At 38.7% G+C, this 17,285-nt stretch overlaps 1 protein-coding gene across 2 annotated transcripts in view; it reads left to right on the forward strand.

Annotated features, from left to right (window-relative positions):
* The first annotated feature begins 477 nt into the window (after positions 1–477).
* Positions 478–17,285, forward strand: part of bahd1 (bromo adjacent homology domain containing 1) — a 33,813-nt gene continuing 17,005 nt past the window's right edge. Inside the window, exon 1 of one of the 2 annotated variants that reach the window (XM_028437912.1) lies at positions 478–813. The gene's annotated coding sequence lies outside the window, so the exon portion shown is untranslated. Of the gene's footprint in view, positions 814–14,228; positions 14,404–17,285 lie in introns of those variants that run through there. The other variant, XM_028437913.1, reaches the window with a different exon arrangement.

Raw genomic sequence — 17,285 nt, forward strand, 5'->3', positions numbered from 1 at the left:
CTATGCCAAGAGAAAAGTGATGAATATAGGTTAAAGTTTGGTGTAGTTGCGGAAAGGGGCACAAATTGGCTCAAATTCTTTGATAAGGTAGTTGGCGACCCCCTTCCAATTGGGGTCCTGACCCAAGGTTGAGAACCCCTGCTCTATTGTATCACATCATGACATCTGCCTATTATTTTTCATACTGCTCAGTATTTGGCACATTGGAAATGAAAATAGAACCAAAAGCTGAAAGCATGGGATCACATAAGGGTTAATCACAGTGTCATAAGATGAAGGCTTAAGGACTTTAACCTGGTGTAAACCATCTGTCAGCCACAGCGGGGGCTGCTGTGCTGGGCCGGTGACATGTGCGCTGTGCTGTCCGTGGCCCTTTAAGAAACTCCATGTTTTCGCTACATGATGCGTCAACATAAAAAAGCGGATGATGCTGTTATGTAAAAAAAAAAAAAAAAAAACCACACACACACACACACACACACATACATGCCGAAGTGAGCCGCATTAGTTTTCTGGAGCTGTGTGTGGGGGTGTCCGACACCGACACGTATCGCTTTGGTGTTTAAAGCCGCTGTCGTGCTTTAAAGTGAACGGACTGGAGTTGTGTTTTTTTTTAACGGAGCAGAAGAAGAAAAAGAAGAAGAAGAAGAAGAAGAAGAAGAAGAAGAAGAAGAGCTTGGATCGACCGAGTCCACATGAGTGAGTGAGTGAGTGAGTGAGAGCTCCCGGGACTCGTTACACCTGACGCATCACCCCCATGTGTGGCTGAATGAAACGACCCCCCCGCTGACTTGACTTCCAGCCACCCCAGCAGTAAGTAACACACCGTGGAACTCTCTGAGAAAACACCAAGTGTCGCTCCGGGACGGGCTCGTCTGACAGATTAGCTCATCATTCCCTATCGGTGTTCCTCTCTATCCATCCGAGGACACTTTGCTGGTATTTACAGTCACTTAAAGTCGTGTTTGGAATGCAGAATAATGGACACCACACACACACGCACGCGCTTGTGTTGGAGTTTGTGGCGTCGCAGTCTGAGCTGTGGTGGAGTTGGTGTCAGATGTGGTAGAGGAACACTTTACTACAGAAGCTGTTAGTCCTCACACTGGGACCGATTTGGTCGATTAGTTGTTGGTTTTTTACATCGGTAATACCGGGTGATTGTGAAGGGCTGGTCAATCTGACACAACCCTTTGAAGTGGTGGTGGTGTTAAATATACGACCCGCGGACCCATGGGATGGACCAGCTTGTTCTAGTGCAGTGGTTCCCAATCTTTTTTGTCCCGTGTACTAGAGCGGGGCGATATATCGAGATATAAGACATATCGAGTTACAATAAAAATTACAATATCGCCTATATATTTATTTTATTTTTTATTTAAGGCCACGGCTATTGATACGGAAACGTATGAATAGACGGCCAGTCTTTTCATATGAAGCGCCCCTCATTGGCTAGTTTAGATGATGTGATAGGTGCACCACGTGACTTAAAGTGCCTTCAGTTTTATTTTAGCTAATTTTTTTTTTATTTAGCTACCCTGCTAACCCTTTTATTTTAACCCTAATCCTATCTGTAATCCTAACCCTAACCAAGGAAATACTTTAAAATGTTTATTTTTTTCGTATATGTATTTTTAACCCTAACTCAGGAAGTACCCTAAAATGTTTATTTTTTTCGTATATCTATTTTTAAAGGTGAAATTTGCCGTGTTAAATATGTTAAAATGAAAAAATATTAATGACAAGTGGGATTAGATCCCACAGTAGCGGAAGGAAGAATTCTTCAGTCAGACACCTTAGACGACTCTGCCATCCTGACACAGTGAAAAAACAGGCACTTTGTAGAAAAGGTCTTGAAAACGTACTCATAGTTCGGGGGGCTATTGATACGTTTCCGTATTAATAGACACTTCCTATTTTTAATGGCTTATTTTGGTTTAAAATACTTATTTTAGGAGTCACTGCTTTCACTACTTCTCAGAACAGCATTAAAAGCTCAGTTAGATGGATTACTGAAATTACTGATCACTAATTACACTACAGAACTCACTCACACGTGCTGTCCCTTACAGGAGAAAAAGCTCAAAGTGGCACATTTTGTGCAGCTGTTGTTAATGATGTACCTTGCGGCATTTGGTATCGGCACAATTAACCGAAAACTGTCTTTCTGGTCAGACTTCATTTGAATCAATCACTTGCTTTAACTAGGCAGCCTATACTGAAAAGTGTATTGTTGCACCACACTTTAAATCAGACTTTCTTTATCACAAGTTGTGACGTTGGTTAGATTGTATGTTGCAGAGACAGATAATTACTGGAACACACATATACACTTATTCTACTTTAGGAAGGAGACTATAATTTACTATAACGACACACTGCAGACGGATTATTGTTGTTCTGATCTTTTAGAATACAGATATTCTAATTTTCTTCTAATTTTTAAAAAGTTGTAAAAAGTCTTTATTATTGTTCTGTTGTTAAAGAAATACACGTTAATTGAGACAGTGCTGAACCATCTAAAGAGCCTGACTTCCCGGCCTTTATGCAAGCCTCTTCTTTAGACTTAACAATCAGGCAGTTGTTGAAACCCCCTAATCTGGTAAAAGCGATCTTCCCTTGCTGTAAAAAGCCACTTAAAGGTACAGGCTTTGACATGATATCAGCTTAATAAAGCCGGGGGCTCATGCTGGGTAGCACAACTGTGTGCAAATCCTCCCATGAACAATGCAGCTTATCGATAAAGCGTGGTGGTGTGGAGGTGGTGGTGGATTTGTGTCCAGTTGTTTCGCCACAGTGTGCCTTAATAGGCCTGTGGAGGCATTGTGTGTGTGTATGTGTGTGTGTGTGGTAGAGAGGTGCACTCACTGCCCACGTGTGAGCCAAAGAGCTGCGATATCAATCCTGGACATAATCTCGTTATTTCTGTACAAGTGTCTTGTTCTGGTCACACAGGGAGGCAGAGAAAGCAACCTCTCACACTTCCAGCTCAGAGAAACAGCCTCTTTCAAAGCACAGGTTGGAGTAAATAAAGACAAGTAGGTACTTTAGCTGATTTTTATGGTCTTCATAGCCACTTAAACTAGACTTACACATCCCATTTCCTAAATCATTACTTCTTATTCATCATCCAAAGAGAGATAATGACTCTTATCTAAAGGGAAGTCAGAGCTCACTGGCTTTTATACTCTTGGTTCTTTTTCCTTCTTCTTTTCATGTCATTTTGAACAAAAATGTAATTTTAGCCCATTCTCATTAAAAGCAACCTCGCCTTTGGGATGCAGCAGTATGGTCAGACAGAACAGTATCTAATAGGCTAATGACGACACTATATAAATTAATTCCTGCTTTCTTGCAGAATCGCCTGCATAAGGCGCAGTGCTGCAAGTGTTACAATTGGCACGTTTCCACTGGCAGCATCGGCTCGGCTCTACTCTCTTTTTGTGCGTTTTCACTGGGAAAAAGTACCTCCTCCATGGTACCTGGTGCTGCTTTTTTTAGTACTTCCTTTGTCGAGGTTCCAAAAAGGCAGCCCTGGTCTAAAAATGTGACGTAGGCACAAAGCAGACACTGATTGGGTCTGAGAATCATCACAGCGTAAAGTCATCAACTCACGCACAGCGAGGAAGCATTTGGCCACCATTGATTTTTGTTGGCGATCTTGTGAGGATGGCTGCAAAGAAGTGCAATCCGTGGCGTCTGGCAATTTTGCGTGTCATGTTGGTGTTCAACGGAAATGCCCCGGAAAAACAGTATTGTGTCCCGAAAGCGAGGAGCCGTGTAGAACCGATATCGCCAATGGAAACATGCCAATGGCATTAGAAATCAGCTGGAAAAGCTGTGGCCACTCAGAAACTCTAGTCTTGTTTCTACTGTCGGCTCGGGCTGCACTCCCTGGTCAGTGCATCTGATCTTTCTGTTTCCAGAGCTCCAGGGCCATGAACCCTGAAAATCAGGGACTCTAGGGACAAGCTTCCAAAGGGTGGTTTCGCACAGGTTTAGTCCCGGACTCTGTCCGAATGGGCAGAGGACAGAAGGTAATTTTATCACCTTGGTTTGCATTGAGAACGGGAGTAGAGACTTCTCTAGGCAGAGAACCAGAAACCTGAAGAAGAGGCTCTCATCTATGGGTCAAAGTTAGTGCCTTAGAGTGCGTAGAAACTACTGCCTCCTCTCTTTGTTCTTTCACAACATTCAACAATGGAGCAGCAACAAGTTGCCATACTTTTGGTGGTTTAAAGCCCTGTTTTGCATCTTTGCTGGCTCTACAGATCACCCAAATTGCCATGCACTCTATCTCATTGCCTATACTTCCTGTGTTTGAGCCGCACCGAGAGCGGTTGTGTTCGCGGTGCTCCTAAACGCTCTAGACTTCGATTGGAAACATTCCGAGACCGACAAAACCAATCGCTCTAGGATTCGTCTGTTTGATCCACTCTAGACTTCGTTTGCGTGTTTACACAAACCAAACAAAGTGGACTATCCGAACAAACTAATCCTAGAGCTGTTTAAAATGCTCTTGGATCCGTCAGTATGAGTGCACCCTAACTTGTGCTCATCAGCATCTCAGGGCGACGCTACTGCACTGTGGTTTTTTGGAGAAGTGAGTCACAAACCCAAATTAGCTGTCGTCTGCTAGCACTGCTAGTTTGGTGGAATAGTAACAACTTAGAAGGTTTGTGCTGTTTTTCACTGCTGTGGGTAGTCCACCCACTCGCTTCTCAGGATTAGTAATTTGAGGAAATGGATGCACAGAAGAAAAGTTTTAACATCAAATAGAAAATGAAACCATTAACTAATTTCCCTTGAGTCCTTTCCCCCGTCACTCTTAGTGTTCTTTAAATATAAAATAAATAGTCAAAATAATAATCAAAATGTCCTGAAACATCTTCAGTCAACACTGTATCAGACTTTGGATTGTGGTTTAAACCAAGCTTTTTGTCCCTCTTGGTTGCCTTGTTTGTGTATACCCAACAATCAGTCTATCAATTTTACCCTTGAATAACTTAACCTTACAAGGCTGTTTTTAAAAATTCCACTTATAACCAACAGATTTAAATATTTAAAAAAAAACGTCTAACTCAAAAACCAAACAACATGACTCTAGAAGAACATGTGAGTTAAATAAACACAATGGTTTCAGTGAGTGTAGTTTTTTTTGTATAATCTTGGACAAAGACATCATTTCTGTTGTTGTGCGGTGGCAAACACTCGGTCTGTAGAGCCAGAGCACTACAATCATGTTCCACAAATTGCTTTATGTTGTCCTTTTCTGATGTATTTGTTTTCAGTTTAGTTTGTGAGCCCGGGGCAGCTTTTCATCTGCCAAAGGAGGAAAATTCTTTTTTTTTTTTTTTAACAGAATAATCGTCATCTCGTTTTTACAGTTGATTACTGTTAATAAAGTTGTTCAAATGGACCAAGTAATGCTGTGGTCTACATTAATCTCTACCATACTTGTAGTAGTGCCTTTTATTCATTTAAATACTATCAACAAAACTCATCTTGATAATTTATTTTAAATTAGTTGAGTAAATTTGAATAGAAAACAAATGTTTTAGACAGAGTTGAGGCAGCACAACCAAATACCAGCCAAAAACCAGTGCGCTACAGCATTCTACATCACATTTTGGTTTCTGTTTGGTGCTAAATGAAACAACAGGTGTGCAGTCAAATGATAATTGTGCCGTTTGGTTACTAAGGAGCAGGTACTACAGCATGTAAATGCAGATAAAGCAAATTGAGTACTCGAGGCGTAGCAGCATCACATGGTGGAATTGTGCCGAAAAAAGGCCAAAGGTCGGTGCAACAACAACCCCCCTTTCTTTCTGTCTTTTTCGATCTGTTTCTATCCCCTTCTGTCCCTTTCTGTCTCACCCTGGCACTCTGCCAAGACACAGCTGTGAAAATTACAGTTGTGTTTCATGGAAATGTGGAAGAAGAGCAGGCAGTGCTTGTGTGGAATAAAGGAGAAGCAGGGAAAAGACCCACAGACTGGTTTCATCTGTCCACCGCTCCACAGCTGCTGTGGATGTGGCGCTCTCTCCGAGCCGGGGTCTTGTTTGCTATACTCGCACACTGTGTCATTGTGTGATTGCGTATGTGTGTGTGTGTGTGTGTGTGTGTGTGTTTGAGTAGAAACTAAACCCTGCTTGGCTGCAGCCAAAGGGAACAGAAGCCTTTACTGTGACTGACAAACGTCAGGCTTCTTCAGTGAAAAAGCACATGGCACCAAACTGCCTTGGATTTTGGGAGATGCCAAAAGAATGAGTGAAGGGCCGCAGGTGGGCGCTCTCCTCCCTCAGCCGTGACTGATTACCTCGCCAGCGTTTATTTGTCTGTCTGTTTGTTAGCAGGATTACGTCAAAACTACTAGGGGTGTCCCAATCCCATATTGATATCGGATATCGGTCCAATATTAGCCTGAAAACCAATATAGGATTCAAATTTACGGATTTTTTTTATTTATTTTTTTCAATTGTAGAATACTGTAGATATCATGTTGAAGGTTAATAATAATAAATGGGTCAGTTTGATGAAGACTTTTCTAACATTCCACACTACAAAATAGGTAATTGTATGACATGCTGATATTGGTATCGCCCGATACGCAGGGTTGCAATATCGGTATCATATCGGAAATGAAAAAGTTGTATCGGGACATCCCTGAAAACTACTGTACTTAATGGATTTGACACAGTTTACACCAAAGATAGACCTGTACGCCGTGGAAGATTCCATAAAATTTTGAAGGGGCTCCTGATCAATATACTGATTCTGGATCAGTTTCAAAAGTCTAAAAATCCCAATTTCGTGATTGGGGAAAATACACTCAGTTCTGTCAGATTGGTTCCTCAATGTTTTATCCAGATCCGGATTGTGCATTTAATGGCTATAACTCGGAAAAACTGGGGGTGCTGCCTATACATTTGCACCTGCTGTATAGTTATTAATAGAAAAAAAATTGTTCTTCTATAAGCCTTTAAAGTGTGAATGTTCATGGTACCATGATCAGGATCACTGATCCAGATAACTGCTAATATCTGGCAAAGAGAGTATTTGACACTAGGGCTGGGCAATATACTGTAGATAGAAACTCATCTGGATATTTCTTCTCAAAATGGCAAAAAAATAATATGAATCTCGATAAATTTCACTCGATAAAGTCTTACTAGAAAGATTATTCTAGATTAAATTTGCTGATGAAAAATGCCACACAGGCACATTTTATTAACACCAAAAGGCCACTTTTGGATTTTTCATCTATATGGGACAGCATGTGTGAGTGAGTTCTGTAATGTGGCTTGTTTAGGGATAGGTCTGGGTTAGGAGCCACTCAACCATCCATCCAAATGTGCTTTTAATGCTTTTCTGAGAAGTATTGAAAGCAGTGACTCCGAAAACAAGTATTTTATAACAAAATAAGCTAAAAAAATATATATATCATCATAGGCGATACTGTAATTTTCTCCATCTCCAAAATAGAAAACTCAATAAATTGAATCTCAATATATTGCCCAGGCCTATTTTGAGGTTTACAATCTCTGTTGATGTTGGTGAGGATCTCTTATTTCTGTTTCTACTTAAGGTACCACAGTAACTGTCTTTATCTTTTATTATTTATATTAAAATGTTCCTTTGTGGTGTCGTCTTCCACAGAAAGTCTGTCAGGCAGAGAAAAGCATGAGGCTGGATGTAAAATCTTTGCCCCTTTGATTCAGAGTCAGTTTGACTCTTCTGCTGCTCACTAATGGGAGGTGGTAGATTCACTATCAGGTTCTCCACTCCTCTCTTCCTTTGCTTTGATCCCTTTGTGTTAGGTTTTCACCTCTCTCTCTGTCTCTATCCGGTTTCCTCTCTTTTCTCTCACCTCTCTGTTTTTGCTTGTCTGGTTTCATGCTCCAACTCTGATAATTACTCTACTTGTTCTGCTTGTGTTCTATGGTGTTGAACTGTTATCATACATCTGCTGCCTGAAGCTAAGAAATAGATTCTTACCCGTTTGGTTCAAGCCTTTGTGTGTACGATAACGGATCTTTAGTTTCAAGCACTTAGATGCTCTTTTGATTTAAAACAGCGATTATTCTAAACATTATGCGGCTTATCTGTGTTCTATGCTTAATTGTTGCTGACCGGTTCCACTATCTGTGCTCAGACGGTAAAAATCAATGAATGGAGCAATTGAAGAACAAGAATAAATCATGTTTATGGAGCAGCTAACGTATCTAACCTAAAATCTGTTTACTTCAAAGAGGCAAAACACAGCATATCGTCATATCTGATGCGCTCACACATTAAATACGTTATACAATTACACATTAATTGCTTAAAGAAAAAAAAATTAACTAACTAAAAAAAAAAACCACTCATGCTAGCTCATGGTAGGGATTTTCCGTGATCGCGGAAGACAGACAAAAATCTGAACCATTATTTTTAATTTTTTTTAAATTAGGCCCCAATATGAAATATCTCGCATGAATGTTTTGGGACTAAATCACACGTATGCGAGTGACTGAATGTCTACCAAGTGTACTAAACTAATGAATACGTCCAATTTGGTTCAGAATGTCATTCAAAATCTTGCACTACATAATCATAGCTTGGTGGGATTTTGCACAAAATGAAATGGAAATAGTTATTTGAAATGGACTAAACCCTCACTTGTGTGTTTTAGGGCCATATCTTGTATTTGCGTTATGTTTTTCCTGTAAAAACGGGTCGGCTGAGTGTCTAGCAGTGTAGCTAATGGACAATCTTGCAACGTAATTTCAGCGTATCTCTCCCAGCTTTCGTAAGTCATCTGAAGCATGTAAATATCAAATAAAAAAACAGTAGTTGACTCTATTAACCCTATTTATCATGTTTGGTATGATTTCAGGAAGTTTAATAGTCTGTAAAGTCATCTAAATAGGCAAAGATGATTGATCGTAATCAAAGCACAAATTGGTAAACTCTGAAACGGAATTTGGGAAATTTTCAAATCGAAAATTGGAGTCCCTAATGGTTTCTACATCAAGGGGAAATTCTGATCCTTACACTTGTGTTTAGAAATCAACACGTTCATGTGTAAATGATGACGGACCTAAAAATGAAAGCATTGTCAGTGATTTCAGGACATTTTTAATAAAGTCACCAAATATCTGTTAGAACACTGTTTCTCAAATGGGGGTATGTGTACCCCTTAGTGTATGCAATGGCACTACAGGGTGATAATCATACTAAATATTACCATCAACTCAGAACACCACAACAAAAACACACAAAATAAGAGAAAAATATACTGAATAATAAAAAAACAGACAAACCAGCAAACAACAACAAATTAAATGAAAGAAAAATACACGAGATCACTACAAAATACACAAAAACAACAGACAAACATACAAAATGACATAAGAAACAACCAAACGACACCAAAAACACACACACTGAGGGAGAATAATTTAAATAATAACAAAAACAGACAACATAAGAGAAAAATAGACTACATAATCAAAAGAACAGACTAACAACAACAAAATACACAAAAATAACAGAGAAACACACAAAACGACATCAGAAACAACCAAACAACACCAAAAACACACACACTGAGGGAGAATAATTTAAATAATACCAACAACACACAAAAAAATGACAACAAAAACACAACAATAAGAGAAAAATATACTCAATAATGAAAAGAACAGACAAACAACAACAAAATACACAAAATTATAATAAAAATGATCTTGATTAGAAGATTAACTGAAAATACAAGGATGATTTGGTTCCATAACAGGAGGGAGATGACGGGAAATGATTAAAACTATAGAAATAAATCTATTCAGGGGGCATTGAATACTGTTTCTTTTCACTTGTATACAAAATGAGATTCTATAAAATGTGTGTTATCACTCATTCATTCCATCATTATGCTTTATAGTAGTTTTTTTCACAGTATTCTGCACAAAATGTAGTAGTTGGACAAAGGGGGTACTTAGATTTAAAAGTATGACAAAGGGGGTACTTGAGCTAAAAAAAAAAAAGTTTCAGAACCACTGTGTTCGAATAGCTGGAGAAACAAATCCTACACCTGGTATTATTCAGTCAAACCTAAACTCAGCTGGTCGATGCTTTAATAATGAAAAGCTTGGATCGCAACAGTATTCTACTGTATATAGATGGAATATTCAAAGCACAGAAGCAGCAGCATGTTGGGGGTGTTGGAGTGTGTGGACTGCTGTGCTGGTCAGCTCTTTGCTGTTCTCCACTCCCCCAGCCTCCCCTCACACTCGCGCCTCATTAATTCAACACACTCGGCTCCTTTCCAGCTGTTAATTACCTACAGTAAAGCTGATATTGATGAGGACACTAAGCATTTTATCCCAATTAAGCTCCATTCTGATAACACTGTGAATTTACTCTCAGTTTACTGTTAAAAGGAAATAAACCTGCTGTTTGTGCAGATATTGAAGATTGGCTGTAACTCGAACACCCTCGGTGTGTGTGTGTGTCTGTGTGTGTGTGTGTTTTATGGTTCATAATAACAGAGCTGAGCTTATCTGTGTGTTTTGTATGTAATGGTGATAATAAATGATAAGCAATGACAGATCGCTCATAATTAGTTTGAATGTGTAATTGAGAGCAGGGGATACATTAAATGAGTCCCATGAACATGGATGTATTTATTTTTTTGCTGTCATTCATATGCAATTAATTTAAATGTAATTAATTTCCTTCTTTATTGTGATGCACATTAGATTGTTGACAGTAATCATAACCTACAGGCAGTAGCTGTTGTTTAATTAAACTTCTGTGACTGCAACCATGTTGGAAATAAACTGAATAGATAAAAAATAAATAAATACATTGAATTGTGGTAGAATGCCGTTGCACATGTGAGGTTTGTGTTTTTTTTTTTTTTATATTCGTGTATTGATTTTCACTACAAATATTAAGTTATATATCGTTTTCAAAGATTAATTAGAAGACATTACTGTTTATGGTAGAACTGCTTTTTTGATTATACTTATTTTAATAGTTTATGCAAGTATAAATCTGCAGATATTCTGTTTAGTATATATTAAAATGAGACAATGATTTTTATATGGTAGCAAGCAGTGAATTCCATAACTAATAATCAATTTTTTGTGGTATTTAAAGATATTAACATAACAACTGAGTAAAAGAGATGTTGTAATAATATTGTGATTTTACTGTCATGGCCATTAAAGAGAAACACAAGCATATTTAATGCTATCTTTTACCCGCAGTGTGTTAAAAATGATATTTGGTTTGGAGGGATTGACTCCAGTGATTGCTGTAACCCTGAAATCAGACTGTGAACATGAGTGGATGGAAAGTTGAGACACGGTTTTTGTGGGGTGTCATGTTCCCACACTAGTGTTAAACTGTCTGATTAGTGGATGAGATGATGAAAGACTTGCTGTAGCGATGCAGGATGGGTGTTTCAATCCTTTGCTGAAGAAAAGTCACTATATGATGCTATAATAACTCTCAATTGATTGCTTGGCCATCATCTCAGTCCAAAACCAAACTGGTCCTCCAGATCACAGTTTACTCCCATTTATATCCCATAATTCCACAGGAATGATCCATTATTCAAACCAGTGTTTCCCAAACTTTTTTTGTCCCCATGTACCTCTTATTCTTTTTTTCACATAGTGAGTAACCCTTAGTTCATCTTATGCATTGTTTATTAGTGTCAGCAGGTTCATCTGAACCCTTTCCTGTATCTGGTCCAACATTAAGCCTTTCTTTAAATATATTTTGGACATTTTAGATTTTGAACTTCACCTTTTCATGCATTTTAATGAGATGTGCCACAATTTGAGGAAAAAGTGTCTAATAAGGTTAGAAATTAAATTGACAAATGTTTCCGTGTATCCCCTGAAATGTGTTCAATAGGCCTAAGGGTACACGTACCCCTGGTTGGGAACCACTTATTTAAACGTGTAATCTTTAAATATTTAAGATCTTGGTAAAATAAATGAACTTAGAGGATATTTGTTCTAGTCTTGTATTTTTGTAACCATTGAGACCGTCATCACACTTCAATGATACAGTATTGTGTCATGTCCACAGTATCCAAATACTGTCAGTGTAAAGCTTGTTTAATTGGTACGACCAGGGGTCCTCGGTCCCCAGTTTGAAAACCACTGCTCCAGACCAGTTTAAGACCATTTGACCTCCGAACATTTTTCTGTAGTTATGATTCTTTTATTTCTCATTATTCCACATGTTTATAACGTACGTTTATATTGATTTGATCTAGTTGGAGCTTCTTGATATTTCCGTCTGTTTTCGTAAAATTAGAGCTTTTTTCCAGGAATAAAACTTGTTTTATTGGTGCGTTGGTTTATTTCATGAACCCCCAGTAAGAACAGTGGTCCTCGGTCCCCAGTTTGAAAACTTGCTCTTTGATTGGACCCTTTGATTGTTTGTAAACATTGTGACATATTTTGTTGGGCGGGGCTTAGCCTGGAGGCAAAACCACAATTGTCATGGTTTTTTTCTGAGCATGAGTGTCCGCTGGAATCCTATAAAACTTTAATTTACGTCCACTCACGTTATTCCTCCTATTCTGGCACACAAACACACAACAAGCTGTAACATTACTAGCTTCCACAGTCTTTAGCCAGCGGCGTTTAATGTTTTTGCCTCCATTGTGATGTCACTCGTGACGTGGGCCATTAAGGGGTCTATATGACCATTTGGAACATTTTCTTTATGACTCGCTCCTATTTCTCGTTATTCTACGTTTGTAATGATATGATCTATTTGGAGTCAATAGTAATTTAAAGACGCTTCTTGTTATTTCTGTCTGACTTCTGAGTGAGTTTGGGCACATTTTTCTGTAAAATGTAGAGCTTTTTTCTAGTAATAAAGCTTGTTTTATTAGTGCGTTGTTCCTTATGTAGTTATAGGCTTTTGTAAAGATACTGTATATATGAGTAATCTTTTTTTTAAATAAATTATTTGATAGACCTTTTAAGGTACGGCCTAGGGGTCCTCATACTCCAGTTTGAAAACCACTGCTCCAGACCAGTTTAAAACCATTTGACCTCTTATCATTTTTATGCAGTTATAACTCTTAATTCTCATTATTCCACATGTTTATAATGTAAGTTTGTCCCGATATGATCTACTTGGGGTTTATAATAATTTAAATATCTGTCTGCTGCATGAGTGGGTTTTGGCTAAATACTTTTTTTTTTTTTTGTAGAATTAGAGCTTTGTTCAGGAATAAAGCTTGTTTTATTGGTGTGTTGGTTTATTTCATGGACCCCCAGTAAGATCAGTGGTCCTCGGTCCCCAGTTTGAAAACCTGCTCCAGACCAGTTTGTATATATGACCATTTGGAACATTTTCTGTATGACTCTCTTATTTCTCATTATTCTACATGTTTGTAATGATATGATCTATTTGGAGTCCATAATAATTTAAAGACGCTTCTTGTTATTTCTGTCTGAGTGAGTTTGGACACATTTTTCTGTAAAATGTAGAGCTTTTTTTCTTCTAGGAATAGAGCTTGTTTTATTAGTGTGTTGTTCCCTATGTAGTTATAGACTTTTGTAAAGATATACATGCATAATATCATACCCCAGTTTGAAACTATTTGACCTCCTATCATTTTTATGCAGTTATAACTCTTATTTCTCATTATTCCACATGTTTATAATGTAAGTTTGTCATGATATGATCGACTTGGAGTCTGTAGTAATTTAAAGGTGCTTCTTGTTATTTCTGTCTGCTGTCTGAGTGAGTTTGGGCACATTTAGACATTTTTTGAAGGAATGCAGCAGACAACACTTTTTTTTTTTTTTTTTTTTTTTTTTTTTAAGATGCATCTTGTTATTCTTATCTCGTTATGACTCTCTTATTTCTTGTTTTTCCACATGTTTGTAATGATATGATCTATTTGGAGTTGATAATAATTTAAATAAGCTTCTTGTTATTTCTGTCTTAATTAATTTTTCAGTAAAATTAGAGCTTTTATGCAGGAATAAAGGGATGTGGCACACACACACACACACACGCACACGCACAGGGGTCAAAGACAAGTGTGTGGTTCTTTAGGGTTGATTAACGCCCGCTGTGAAGTGGGATCCTCGGTGATGACGGCACCGTTTCACCGTAAACATGATTTGCCGTTAAACGCAGGGATGTCCCGGCGCAGCGCAGCACAGGCAGCGCATGAATATCATCTCCAGCGTGATGTTAGTTCGGAAGTAGGTCACCGCTCGCCCGATTTGTTCACAATGTCTCCGGCTACTGTTGGCTCTCCGGTCCGCGGATCGCTCCACTCCACGTCCGCGGTGAACTGAGCCGAGTCCCCGCTGCTGGAGGACGGAGGGACGGCTGCGTGTTGGTGGCGGTGATCGTTGGTTCGTAGCGCAGGTAAATAAATACACGAGCGGAGGATCGCGGAGGTGATTCAGGCACAGTTGGAGATGATCGGGCTCTGTGTGTGTGTGTGTGTATGTGTATGTGTGTGTGCAGCCGCTTTCCAACAACTCGGCTGTAATTCGACCTCGTAATGATATCGATAGGCCCGATTGATCGCAGATGTTTGGTGATCGTAGAGCGTGGATGTGTTTTTACTTGTTCTGATATCACAGTGTCTGCTGCTGCTGTCAGGTTAACACCGTCCTCCTCCTCCACCACCACCACCACCATAGCCAACAACTACCAGCTCCAGCATTACCAGCTCAAGGCTCACAGCACCGCACTCAAATATTTATTCTCCCAGTTCACTTTGAGCTGTGATCATGATCTAACAGGGTGTGGGTGGCACTTTAACATGCATGTATGTAGCAGAATGGAGGACTGTTGGACTGCTGATATGCTCCAGGAAAAGTGGACTTAGTGACACACACACACACACACACACACACACACACACACACACACACACACACACACACACACACACACACACACACACACACACACTGCCAGAGGGCTTTGCTCTCTCATAATGACAGCTCTACGCCATGTCTTTCTTTTGAATGAGTGTAATCCATCCTTCTACCTTTCCATTCTATCTAATTCATCTACGGAACAAACTATACAGTTTGCAGGTCTGTGTACGTTTTGGTCATTGGATTTTATTGATATTTTAGGGATATTTATATTATTTCAGTTTTTTTCAACCTTGAAGTCGGGACCCCATGTGGGGTCACCTGGAGTTTAAAGAGTAACTAATAGAGATGGGTGATGTAGACAAAAAAATATTGTCCCGATCATTTCTGGTATTTATCACTATAACAATAAAAGCAATAAATAAATAGAGAAATTCCCAACTTAAAGCTGCGGTACTTGATTTATTTTCTTTAGTTAAAAAAAAAAGAAAATCTTATTAGAATCATAGTATATTGTAAAAGTAATCATTTCTGAAAAAAAATGTATGTCTGTGTGCTGTCTGTGCTTTATAATGAATTATTTGAGTTAATAAAACCCCAGAAAACAAAGTCTTGGCGGTCACCCCCTAGAGGAAGGAGGGGTGAGCAGAGCCCACGAAGGAGCCTCCTCATTGGCTGCAGCGATACATAGTGAAGCGCATGCACGGTGCAAACTTGTTTTCAGTCTTGGACTAACTTTGGACACGCAAGTTGCCGTTTTCCTCCTAGACAGATAATCTAATGTTCCAGTGACGAGAACCACTGTGTGTGTGTGTGGGAGGGGCGGTGGTGGCGGCACACACCACGGAGGCTTCGTGCCGAAGCTCCCGTGAACAGCGTTCTGCTCTGGAGTATAAGTTGTTGACAAAATAGTTCTGGGCAATTTTGTCCCGTGGAACAAGGTTTTTAGGGAATGTTTTGACGATATATCATCAACGACAACATATCGCACATTCTTAGTAACTAAACCCCAAAACCACTTTTTTTCTGCTGTATACAAATGTATTTGGGGGTGATGTAGTGCTGTTGATTGATGCTAGTCCAACTCTCAACATTTAGTCAAATTATTTAAATTTTGAATATTTTGTTTTAAAATGTCAGTGACTACCCTCTATGGGTGGAAACTCGTCTATTAAAATGTATTTTTGCTATTGGCTGAGAACAAGTTCATCTGATGTTTTGGGACCATCTTGCTTCACAAACGAGCACTGTTAGCCCCGCCCCTTTTATAAAAACTAGCACCTGTGGGTTCTACAATCTGTGGTGAGTAGGTTGGACTGAGAGAAGAGTGAATAGCGAGGTATACTGAGTAATGAGTTAGCATTAGCATAGATTGTTCTTTGGAGATTTTATAGTATAGACTGGGTGTGTCTTAACTGCTTCAGGAGCCCCGCCAACAATCAATGCTTTTTTAAAAAAATTTCCTCCTTGTGGCAAGTGAGGAGAAAACAGGGGTTTAGAAACTCTTTCAGTGTTTAATTATGTCTCATAATTGATAAAAAATAACGATGAAAATAGTTTTTTTATTCTTCTTTTACAAATTAAAACAATGAACTTACCAACAAAATTTTGTTTTTCTAAAATAGCTGTTGAAAACACACACGCATATAATATTTTTTTAAAACATCAATCTATGTACAGTATTGTCCTGTGCAACATGCATTTCACAGCATGCCTGTCAAGAGAAAAGTTTGTTTCAAAATAAAAGACATGTCCAACGTGAGACATTAAGAATTTATTTATTTTTGACCAGCAAAATGCAGACCAAAAATATCTGCGCTGGAACAATTAGTCACTAATTCTGGCTACTCTGTATTTATAATACAGTATAACAAACGCGATCAAAAACTAATTCTGGAAAGAGAAAAAAATGTCTTTAGGGTCACCAGAAATTCTGGGGTCAAGATCCAAAAAAGGTTGTGAACCATCATTCATGCACTGGGATATTGAAACTTTTTTTTTTTTTTAATGATTTGATTTAAATTTTAAAATAAAAAAATCAGGCTTGAAATTCAAGGCATATCTCTTTATCAGGGACAAGGAGTGTTAATCAACACTTTTCAGTCTTAGAAGACAGAAACAAAAACAAAAAAGCCAGTTAATTTCAATTTTTTATTCGGTGACAGGAAGTTGTAGTTTTCAAGAGCACGTTTGAGGACGATATGTCGGAGAGGAAGAATTTTGGCGTTGCTGTGTATCAGATGTTGATGGACACGGATCAGAACAATGTTTTTTTTTTTTTGAAACAATAGAAGTCTATCTCAGGGAAGAGGACATGATTGCAGAATAAAACCTCTTCCACCTCCCACTTTGGTGTGGTATGCATGCGCTGCAAAGATTCCTGCAGATGATAAAACTTATTTTCATGTCAAAAATCAC

This window comes from Gouania willdenowi, chromosome 22 (genome assembly GCF_900634775.1).
Source record: "Gouania willdenowi chromosome 22, fGouWil2.1, whole genome shotgun sequence".
Taxonomy (NCBI): Eukaryota; Metazoa; Chordata; class Actinopteri; order Blenniiformes; family Gobiesocidae; genus Gouania; species Gouania willdenowi.